Source organism: Prunus mume, linkage group LG8 (assembly GCF_029339155.1).
Source record: "Prunus mume cultivar Tortuosa linkage group LG8, ASM2933915v1, whole genome shotgun sequence".
NCBI classification, from domain to species: Eukaryota; Viridiplantae; Streptophyta; class Magnoliopsida; order Rosales; family Rosaceae; genus Prunus; species Prunus mume.
The window spans coordinates 22056256-22066371 of record NC_142705.1 but is presented as its reverse complement, the minus strand read 5'-3'; the positions used below and the strand labels follow the sequence as shown (position 1 = coordinate 22066371).

At 36.8% G+C, this 10116-nt stretch overlaps 1 pseudogene; it reads right to left on the bottom strand.

The window, feature by feature from the left end:
- Positions 1 to 1789: 1789 nt before the first annotated feature.
- LOC148915059 (uncharacterized) lies at positions 1790 to 2895 on the bottom strand (annotated as a pseudogene).
- Positions 2896 to 10116: the final 7221 nt, after the last annotated feature.

Genomic DNA, 10116 nt, shown 5'->3' with positions numbered 1-10116 from the left:
CCTCATTTCAAATCCCACTATTGTGCTTGTCATAAATCTGGTTGTGGGGGATGGTCGGTGAAGACAACAATCAAGCATCTATGTGTAATTGTTAAATATGTGAGATGTGGTTCATCACATATGCAAATGATTAAAAAAATATGCTTTGGAGTAGAGTGTCGTGTGCAAGAATGTTGTGTGCTTAGATGTTTAAACAATATGGAATTCAACCTATTTGATGATAAATGCAGCATTGGTGTTTGGGAAAATGTTTGATAGGCTTTTGGGGCATGATTCATTCTATTGGAGTGAGTGTGAACTTTAAAAAAAGATAAAGAAAATGGAAGTGAGTGTGGATTGCAGAAAAAAGAGAGTAGGGAGTGATATGAGGGATGTCTTACAAATGTGTATCTTTTGACAAAGTGTATATCTATTTCTCACTATATCGCTTCCAACACTTACTTTGATGAAGTGATTGAAAATGCATGAGCATGAATCCTCAATAGGTCTTCAACGATGGAATGATATAAATCTTTGCGGCATAGATCAAAATTCAAAAGGATGAACTCTTCATGTGGGAGACTCAAACTTAGTAATTTGCCAATGACATTCATGTACATTTGACATTTTGTCGTATGAAGAAATTCCATTTCATCATTCCTATGATGGAAGGTGTTGGACAAAGAACGTAAGAGTAACGAGAAACAACCACAAAATTATACATATCAGCTTGGCGTAGGACATCACCGAAGTCGTTGAAATAGGTTCTATTCACTCCATTACAAATGCTTGAAAGGTAGTTCGAACATAAAAGTTGAAATTGCTTCCCCATGCAGTTTTTTCACAAATCATCTATTGTATAATCAGAAAATTTTTCCTTGGGAACAAATTTTTTGTCCACACACCACTACATTTTACCGTTTGTGCGACGAAGAGAATTTCGTCGAGCAAAGTTATTTTTAGTTACACAAATATCAGCGTGACAGAAAATTCGTTGCGCACAATCCGTCGTCCAAAAGCGTGAAGAAAGACTTTGCTCGACCAAGCTAATTCATTGGTCACGCAAAATTGAGCGACGGTTAACCTTCATTGCACAAAAGGTTTAGGGACAACACAATTGTTCGTCTCACAAACCTTCGCGCGACGAAAGCATGTTCGTTGTGAGTACATTGTGTGACGGATTATATTCGTCACGCATTTCATGTCGTAACAATTTGTGCAACGATTTGTATTCGTTGCGCAATTCGTGCCTCCAACATTTGCGTGATGATTCTTGTTGCGCGACGAAATTGTAGTCGTCGCGCATTTCTTTTTCGCGAGATGAAAGCCATCGTCGCGCAAGAATAAAATTTATTTATTTAAAATTAAGTTTTACGTTTTTTTATTTTGTAAAATGCGAATTTGCGTGACGAAAAAAATTTCGTCGAGCAAAATTAAAATATATATTATTTAAATTTAATTTAATGTTTTCTTTTTGTAATAAAATGAAATTGCAATAAAAAAAATGTAATCAAGAGAACAAAAAATTATATAAAATAATATAAATGTATGCTACAAGAGAAATGTTTTAAATATAATTATGAAAGTAAAACACTAATCAAATAATGTTCCAAAATCTACTTGGTCGTCAGGCAGATGCGGCTCAAAGGTTTGGACATTGTCCCACTGGGGCGAGGTGCGTGGCCATGCTCTAGTTGGACGGGTTCGAGGTCGATGAGGATCAAAATGCGGACTGGAATGTCGGACCGCACAAGGGACTCGAAGCACGGACATCCGATCCTAAAGCTCGCCACCTTTGCTATCAAAGCGGTCACCGACTATTTGACTGCGACGATGAACGAGGTCTAGGTTCCCTCTGCCGGGCATTCCCCATCCTTTGGCAATATGTCCCCAACCTCTTCCGAGAGTCGATCCAGCGTCTCCGTCAAGATCTGAAACCCAGTATCCTGTGGAGGATCCATAGACTCGATCGGAGTATCGAGAGGAAGTTGGGAGGTAGCCTCCTGAAGGATCAACTGGCTCCTCTCCACCATCGTCGTCTGTTAAACATAACATAAAATATAATTTAAAATATTCATATAATATGAAACTTGAATGCGTAAGATAATAATTAAAATCAAAGAATACTTACATGAAGGGACTCAGCTAATTCATTCCTAGGTCGAACATAAACATTGCCAAAGACGTCGATCTCCGGGAATTTAGACCCCCCCTAAATTGAACAAGAGAAGAAAAATGTTAGTAAGAAAAAAACAAATTAATATTAATGACATATTAGAAATTGAATATAAACTATTTTATTATTACCTGCCGCCGCGCATCCATCCTATATGAGAAGGGCCTGGAACTTGAATAGTGGAGAAGAGTTTTCTTGTTCCTATTGCCCTTATTGACTTTGGCTTTATTCTGTTATACAAAAAATAAATGTATTACTTGAAATTGAAATTAAATATAAAAAATTAAATAAACATTAGTAAGAAACATGTAATAATTTTGAAATTTGCCTCAAAATGAGCGCAGAGCCATGCCCAACTATCCTCCTGCCCCTCAAGTTCCTTCGGGCAACCCTCCTGAAGAGCGACCTGTGGATCATCAAACGCTTGAAAATGGTAGTGCAAGTCGCTCTTCCATTGCTTGTACTTTTCAGCAAAGAGTCTGTTGATGTACGCCAACGACTTGTCGTCAATGTCCTCTAAGTTGTTGTTCGTCTACAATAAATTAATTATATATATTAAGTAATATAAATATAAAAAGTTTGACGGAAAAAGAATTAAAAGGTAGGATACATACCGACAACTGTCCACGCACCTTTGTCTTGATCTTATCAGGCATGACCTTCTACGACTTCCATTGCATCGGGCAATGGGTCTGAACGACGTAACCAATGTCATGGGCCAATGAGATATGCAACTCCATCGTCAGTGCAGCCCGATGCTGCTCATCGTATCCGATGTTGATACGACTGTTGGTCACCCGGGTAACCTTCGTCGTCTTCAACTGCCGACACGGCCCCCGAGTGTTCTTCTTGGTTGCAAAGAAATTTTAAATTAACGTTAAATAAATAACAAATTCAACTATAAAATACCAACAACAAAAAAAAAAACAAAAACAAAAAAACAAAAAACAAAAAACTAGAGTTGAAAGAAATGCATGCACTGGTTGTGACCTCGGCGCACCAGTAGCATCGGATCGATGTGGTGTCGTGGTGCTGGCGGGCGGAGATGATGCTGGCGCTAAAGTTGCGCCATCGATGACGCCGATGCAGGACACCCGGGACCAAGCGGCAAGTGATTCATCGATCTTTGGAGCGATGGCGCAGATGGCGATGGTTGTCACCGCCTTACGACTTCTAATAAGGTTTGACATCTGTGCAATTTCATTAATACACATACAAATTAATCCAATTTACGAAGATATAATTCTAAGCACATACAATTTCATTAAGAATCTTTACTAATTAATTAAAAGTATATATTGACCTAGGGTTTACGATTTCGGAGAATCCTACTCCGATCCACGATCCGTTGAAAAAACATATATTGACAAGGTCCAACATACGTGAGTTTGAGTTCGATCCAACAGTCCAAACATATCAAACCCGGAAATCGTATAATAAGCGAAATCCATTCGAGACTCAAACGGTAACCAAAATTGAAATCCGAGCACACCTGCACGCTCGTGACAACTAGGGGATTACACTGGGACCCAATGCCCTATTGCTACAGTAACCCACATGCCACCACATGCGCCCGTAGTGCGTGGGTGTACAAAGTGATAATAATCGTCGGAAAATTCTAAAAATTAAGGGCCAAGGTTCCTACCCTAGGTTCAAAACATCAATTGGAGCCACTTTTGTTCTCGAACCAAATGGCCGGAAGTGGCTGGAATTTAAATTCAAAAAAGGGCCAAAATTAGGGTTACAATTCGAGATACGAAAACTAGGAATTTATAAAATCCTACCCAACCATTACCTAGAGCACGAAAAATAGTCCAGAAATCATACCTTAGGTGTGGGGTTTGGTGGCCGAAGGAGCGAGAACAAGGCTGGTGAAAATCTATCAAAACCAGGGCAATTCCAACGGCAGAGGTGAATGTGACGGCGGGGAAGGTCTGGGCTTCGAAGGTGGTGGCAGCCCGGTCCTTTTTCTGCGGAATCATGGGCTGAGGTGAGGCGGTCGACGGCAAAGAGAGTTCTGGTTTAGGGCAGAGAGAGAAAGTGAGGGAGAAGGGTCTGGCCTTTCCGTTTTTTCTGAAAATTTAATCGATCTTGCGTGACGAATAACACAAAGCGTCGCACAAGGTATGTTTAATCGACCTTGTGTGACAGAAACAAAATGACGATGTCTCGGAAGGTATGTTTTCCTCCCAAATTTTCATAACATTGCGCAACGAATAAACAAAATTGTCGCGCAAGGTAGGTAGTCCGCCAAAATTTTTGCCCCCTTGAGCGACGACTAAACGAAACAGTCACGCAAGGTTGTTATTCCGCCAAAATTTGGGGTTTAGGGTTTAGGGGGAGAGAGAAGATTCTGACCAATCTTGCCCGATGAATACACAACAAGGTCGCGCAAGGTAGTATTTAATCGGCTTTGCGCAACTTGCGCAACTACTAATGTATATTTCCGTCGCACAAGGTTGTTATTCCGCCAAAAGTTGGGGTTTAGGGGGAGAGATAGGCAGTGAAGGGTCTGACCGGTCTTGCACGATGAATACACAACAGCGTCGCACTAGGTAGTGTTTAATCGACTTTGCGCGACGACTAATGTATATTTCCGTCGCGCAAGGTTGTTATTCTGCCAAAATTTGGGGTTTACAAGGAGAGATAGGCAGTGAAGGGTTTGACTGATCTTGGGCGACGAATATACAACAGCCTCTTACCATGTTGTGTTTAATCGACTTAGCATGACAACTAATGTATTTTTCCGTCGTGCAAGGTTGTGTATCTAGTCAAATTTTAACCACCTTGCACGACGACTAAACCATACCGTCGCACAATCCCTAAACCCTCACAACCCTCGAAAACTAAATAGTGCGCGACATAGGATGCCCAGTTGTCGCTCAAACGTATGTTGCGCGACACTAACTGGCTTGGCGTCACTCAAATATATGTCCCGCAAAGTTTCATGTGACGTATGACATTGTTTTTGTCTCGCAAAGTGTGTGTATTTGTGGGAACAAAGTGTGTGTATTTACGGGAACCTTTTTTTTTTGTATCTGTGTAAATGTATATAATCGATATTATTACATTCCAATTCCTTCTCAATACCTCCCAATGTAAATTCCGAATTGTATCTCAAATTTCATTAAGGGCTCTGTTGTAAAAGGATAATAAATATTATTGACGAAAATGTTTAAATCCCTAATTCTTAAACAAGTTTTTATTCATCAATTTAATGATTTCCTAAAAAAAATATTGCATTTAATTCACTCCTTCAATCTCGACGATTGCATTTCTTATTGTATCGGACCAAAACTTCGTGAATTGATCTTCACGGCGTTTCCTCTATCAATTAGATCCTTTATCCAAAGAATAAAAGTAAAGTATCTAAGCATACCTATTTCTTCACATTCATATTTCGACTTTTATTTTTCTATTTCAGATACTCAATTTTTTCAAATAAAACCCGATGACTAGGATCTAAATGTTAAATTCAAAATTAACGTATTAGTAATCTACATGTGATTAACGTTTTTGTTTATTTAATAAAACAATTATGTTGTTTTCCTTTTATGAATAATAGTGCACATTCTAATTATGTTGAAAAATATTTTGATAAATTATTTATTTTTTTATGTATAAAAAATATTTTATTTAAATGAGCCGATTTTTTCTCTAAATAATGTACCCAATTTTTTTCTCTAATAATTATTGTGTACCTATTTTTAATTTATGAAATACAACTATACCCATGTATGCATTATAATATATATATATATACAGACGTATATACACATATAGATTATGTATTTATACTATATGTATATATTATAATAGACATATATACACGTATGTACATGTATATTATTATTATTATAACATACCCATATATAATATATATATATATATATATGTATTATACCCACGTATGTATGATAATATATAGATACACCTATATACATATATGTTATATACATGTATATATGTGTATATATGTATATTATAATATATATATACATATATTGACGCGACGAGTATTGAAATCGTTGCACAAAATTGAACTTTACGCCACGAAATCTACAGTTGTCGCGCGAAATTACAACTTTACAAGACGAGAAACAGATTTTGTCATGCAAAATTGCAACTGTACGCAACGAGTAATTTTGTTGTCGCGAAAAATTCAACTACGCGCGATGAGGCGAAATTTGTCGCACTAGTATTTGCCACCAAATACATATTTAGTTCAGATTGTTTCTCATTTTCATTTTTTAAAAATGTTTTGTAAAAATATTTTTCGAAATTAATATCAAAAGGGTTTGGATATATTTATTTACCAATGTTTTATAACTAAATTTATTTTCATTTCTCATTTTCTTTTATAGCTCAATTTATTTAACAATATTTCATTTCTTCACATATATAAGGTTTGGATATAACAAGTACATATATTTAAACAAGCATATTTGCCAAAATCTGTACATTAACATAATAAAATTACAAAAAATTTCATTATTCATCATTTGAACTATAATAACTTTCGTTATCGTCGCTATCATCACTTTCGGTCTCCCAATCCTCCTCCTCCATAACTACATCATTCTCGTTGTTCGGGCCCACTGCAACATCGTATCGCGGAAGATTACCGAGGTCAATTGTAATTGAATGAATCGGTATTTCAATTGAAGACACTCCTTGTATCTGAAATGGTTCTTGTATAACATTTGTATCTCGAAGTGTTTCCACATCATTTTCCATTGAAAATTCTAAATGTTGGTCAGCCACGATGTTGATGTTGTTGTCAGTTGGGTCTAGTTTTGGTATAGCATACACGTTCCTATGATCCATCTTCTGAACAACTTTCCAACCGCTCCCGGCTTTAGGGTCATCTAGATACACAATCTGTGTTGCCATGTTTGCCAAAATGTAAGGGTCATCATCATACCAACTTCTTCTATTAATGTTCACAGATAGTAAGCCATGGTCGATTTTAACACTTCCCTGCCTATTTGGGTTGGTATCAAACCATCGACACTTAAACATGATCACTTGGTATCAATCTTTGTAAAACAATTGCATGACAGTTGTGAGTTTTCCATAGAAATCAATGTCCATACTTTCGCCCAGGCACGTACCTACTCGACATGCTAACCTGGATTAAAGCCCAGGCAACTTGTTTTCTTATAGACTAAATTTATATTCTAGCCTCGGTCACCTAAATAAAATATTATTAATTAATTCCATTTGGACTAGGCTAACCACCTAAATAAAATATTATTAACTAATCCTATTAGGACTAGGCGGACCAACAAATAAATAAAAAGAACAAAATTAGCAGAAACATACTACTTGTTTGATAGATTGATTCGTTTGGTGCTAACTCTTCCTATGTCTACAACAACAACAGAATGAGCATTTTCATGTATGAGACTTATTAAAAATCGACTTTGGAATAAGATAGGAGATGAGTTTCTTGCTAATTGTATGCTATTTCATATTGAAAGAGAGTTTGCTGATAATATAGATAATGAATCAATAATTAGTGATTTTAATGCTGTGAAGACTTGAATGGCGCAACTTATATAAGTGTTATTTGAGAGGTAAGACTCATTATGTCTCTCGTGCATTTTTTTATTATCAATGAAATTTACTCGTACTGTTGAGTTTTCAATAGGTTTATATGTAAGGTAAATTTAGCCCACATCATTTTGAAATCCTGGGTCCGTCCTTGCTTTTGCCTCAACCTGGGACATGGACACCGCTGTTTTGCGTACACAACTTGTCATCTCGTGTAGTCCCCAAAAACTTGACGTCGTTAACATGGCAACCCGAGAACAATTCAGCCTGAATCGGGCCGAACGCCAAGTTATATAACTCATCATTGTAAGTGGGGGAATTCAATGATTTCAACTTATTCACCTAATATTATACAAACCCATTCACATGTTAGTTTGAAAAAATTAAATACTACAATATATATTTGTCAAATACAAAACACTTATAACTTATAGAATCCAAAAATCATTATGGAAACAATTCACGGTGTTTCTTGGCATACAAATGTGATGGATGTTCTCGCTTCATCATCTCTTCATGCTCATCTAAGTATGTCATTATCTCATCACAATTGTTCAGTACGAACCAATGCGCTACCTCCATGTCATTTATGGAAAACGACTCTCCTCTTCCAGGATCTCCAAAGGGTCATGTGCTTTGGGCAAAAACAGAAAGTTTTTCATTTCTCAGACCTCCGTTATTATTCTGCTGAGGGCGATTGAAAGCCGTCTCCACATCTTTTAAATACATTCCACAGAAAGTAAGCGACTCACATTGAACCCAAGCCTTTATAATTAATCGTTCGGGCTTACTGTTAAATACACTTTTTTTCAGCTCTCCGAGAAGCCTGCCAAAATAAAATGATATGATAAAAATTATCAATCGTGTGATAATAATGCATACACAAATGATAAGGATTATATATCTTTCTATTAGATACATCCAGCGATAGTTGACAGGACCAACAAGCAATGCCTCTTCAGGCAAGTGAACCATCACGTGGATCATACTTATGGAGAAAGCTAGAGGGAATATCATCTCAAACTTGCATAAGACTTGGACAATGTCGTGGCGCAACTAATTAATGTCTGTCTTTCGCAACATTTTTGCCGTCAGTTGGGAAAAAAATATGGACAACAACATGATCGGCTTCACTACATCTTTCGACAATAGGTGTCGAATACCCACAAGAAGTAGGCATTGCATAAGCACATGGCAGTCATGGCTCTTAAGTCCAACAAATTTACCCCCGTCAACATTCACGTAACGTGCGATATTAGAAGCAAACCCATCGGGAAACTTTACAGACGATACAAACTTTAGAAACTCTTTTTTGTCACTCGGTTTCATAGAAAAAAAAAATGCAAGATCCCTTCTAGCTTTATCACTGTCCCTATTCATCAAAAAACCCCTTCGTATGCCCATTCTTTCCAAATCAAGACGAGCTTTGATCGTGTCCTTTGTCTTGCCCTCGATATCTAGAATCTTGCCCACCAATGTGTCAAATACATTTTTCTCAACACGCATCACGTTTAGATTGTGCCTCAATTTTAGTTTTGACCAATATGGGAACTTAAAAAACATAAGCTTGTGCGTCCAGTTCATATGTGTAAAAGGTATGGTCCGAGTAACTATTTTTCCGAACGGAGCAAAATTCAAACGGTTAAGCTGTTCCAAGATCTCATCACCGGACCATTCTCTAGGTCTGAGGCGACACTATGTGTTCACGTTAAACTCTTTATCTTTTTCCGGCCACTCGTGATCCTATGGCAACCATCTTCGATGACCAAGGTAACAAACTTTTCCAGCGTGCCCACTAGAAGTTACTTCTTTCTCGCATACAGGACATGCCATATAACCCTTTGTGCTCCACCCAGAAACAATTGCATATGCGGAAAAATCATTCATAGTCCACATAATTGTACTAAAAATAAAATTAAAAGTACAAAGTTAATTTCAATTAACTTTGTACATCACAACACATTATGCTACGTCACGCACAATTTAACAACATAACATAAATATAATTTCACAAAAAAAATACAAACATAACAAACTAAGTTTAACATAATGTAATTAATTTAATATTTTTAAAATATAAAACGAATAAAATACCTTTTCAATCTTTCTCCACCAGTCGCTAATTACAAATATCCCTAACAAGAACGAAATTAATAGCGTTAGTATGAATTTACATTAATACTTTTAAACTAATGACAAAAAATATTTACCCAATGAACGTACTGAATTCCCAACAGAGGCAGGGGCGAGTTTATTTTTTTTGCATTCTGCCTCTGCAATGGCATAATCCAGATATGAAGAAGAAGGATTTTGCGCAACGAATCTATTTTTTCGTCGCGCAAATTATCGTCGAACAAAAAAAAATATTTCGTCGCGCAAAACCACATTTTCGTCATAAACGTGGT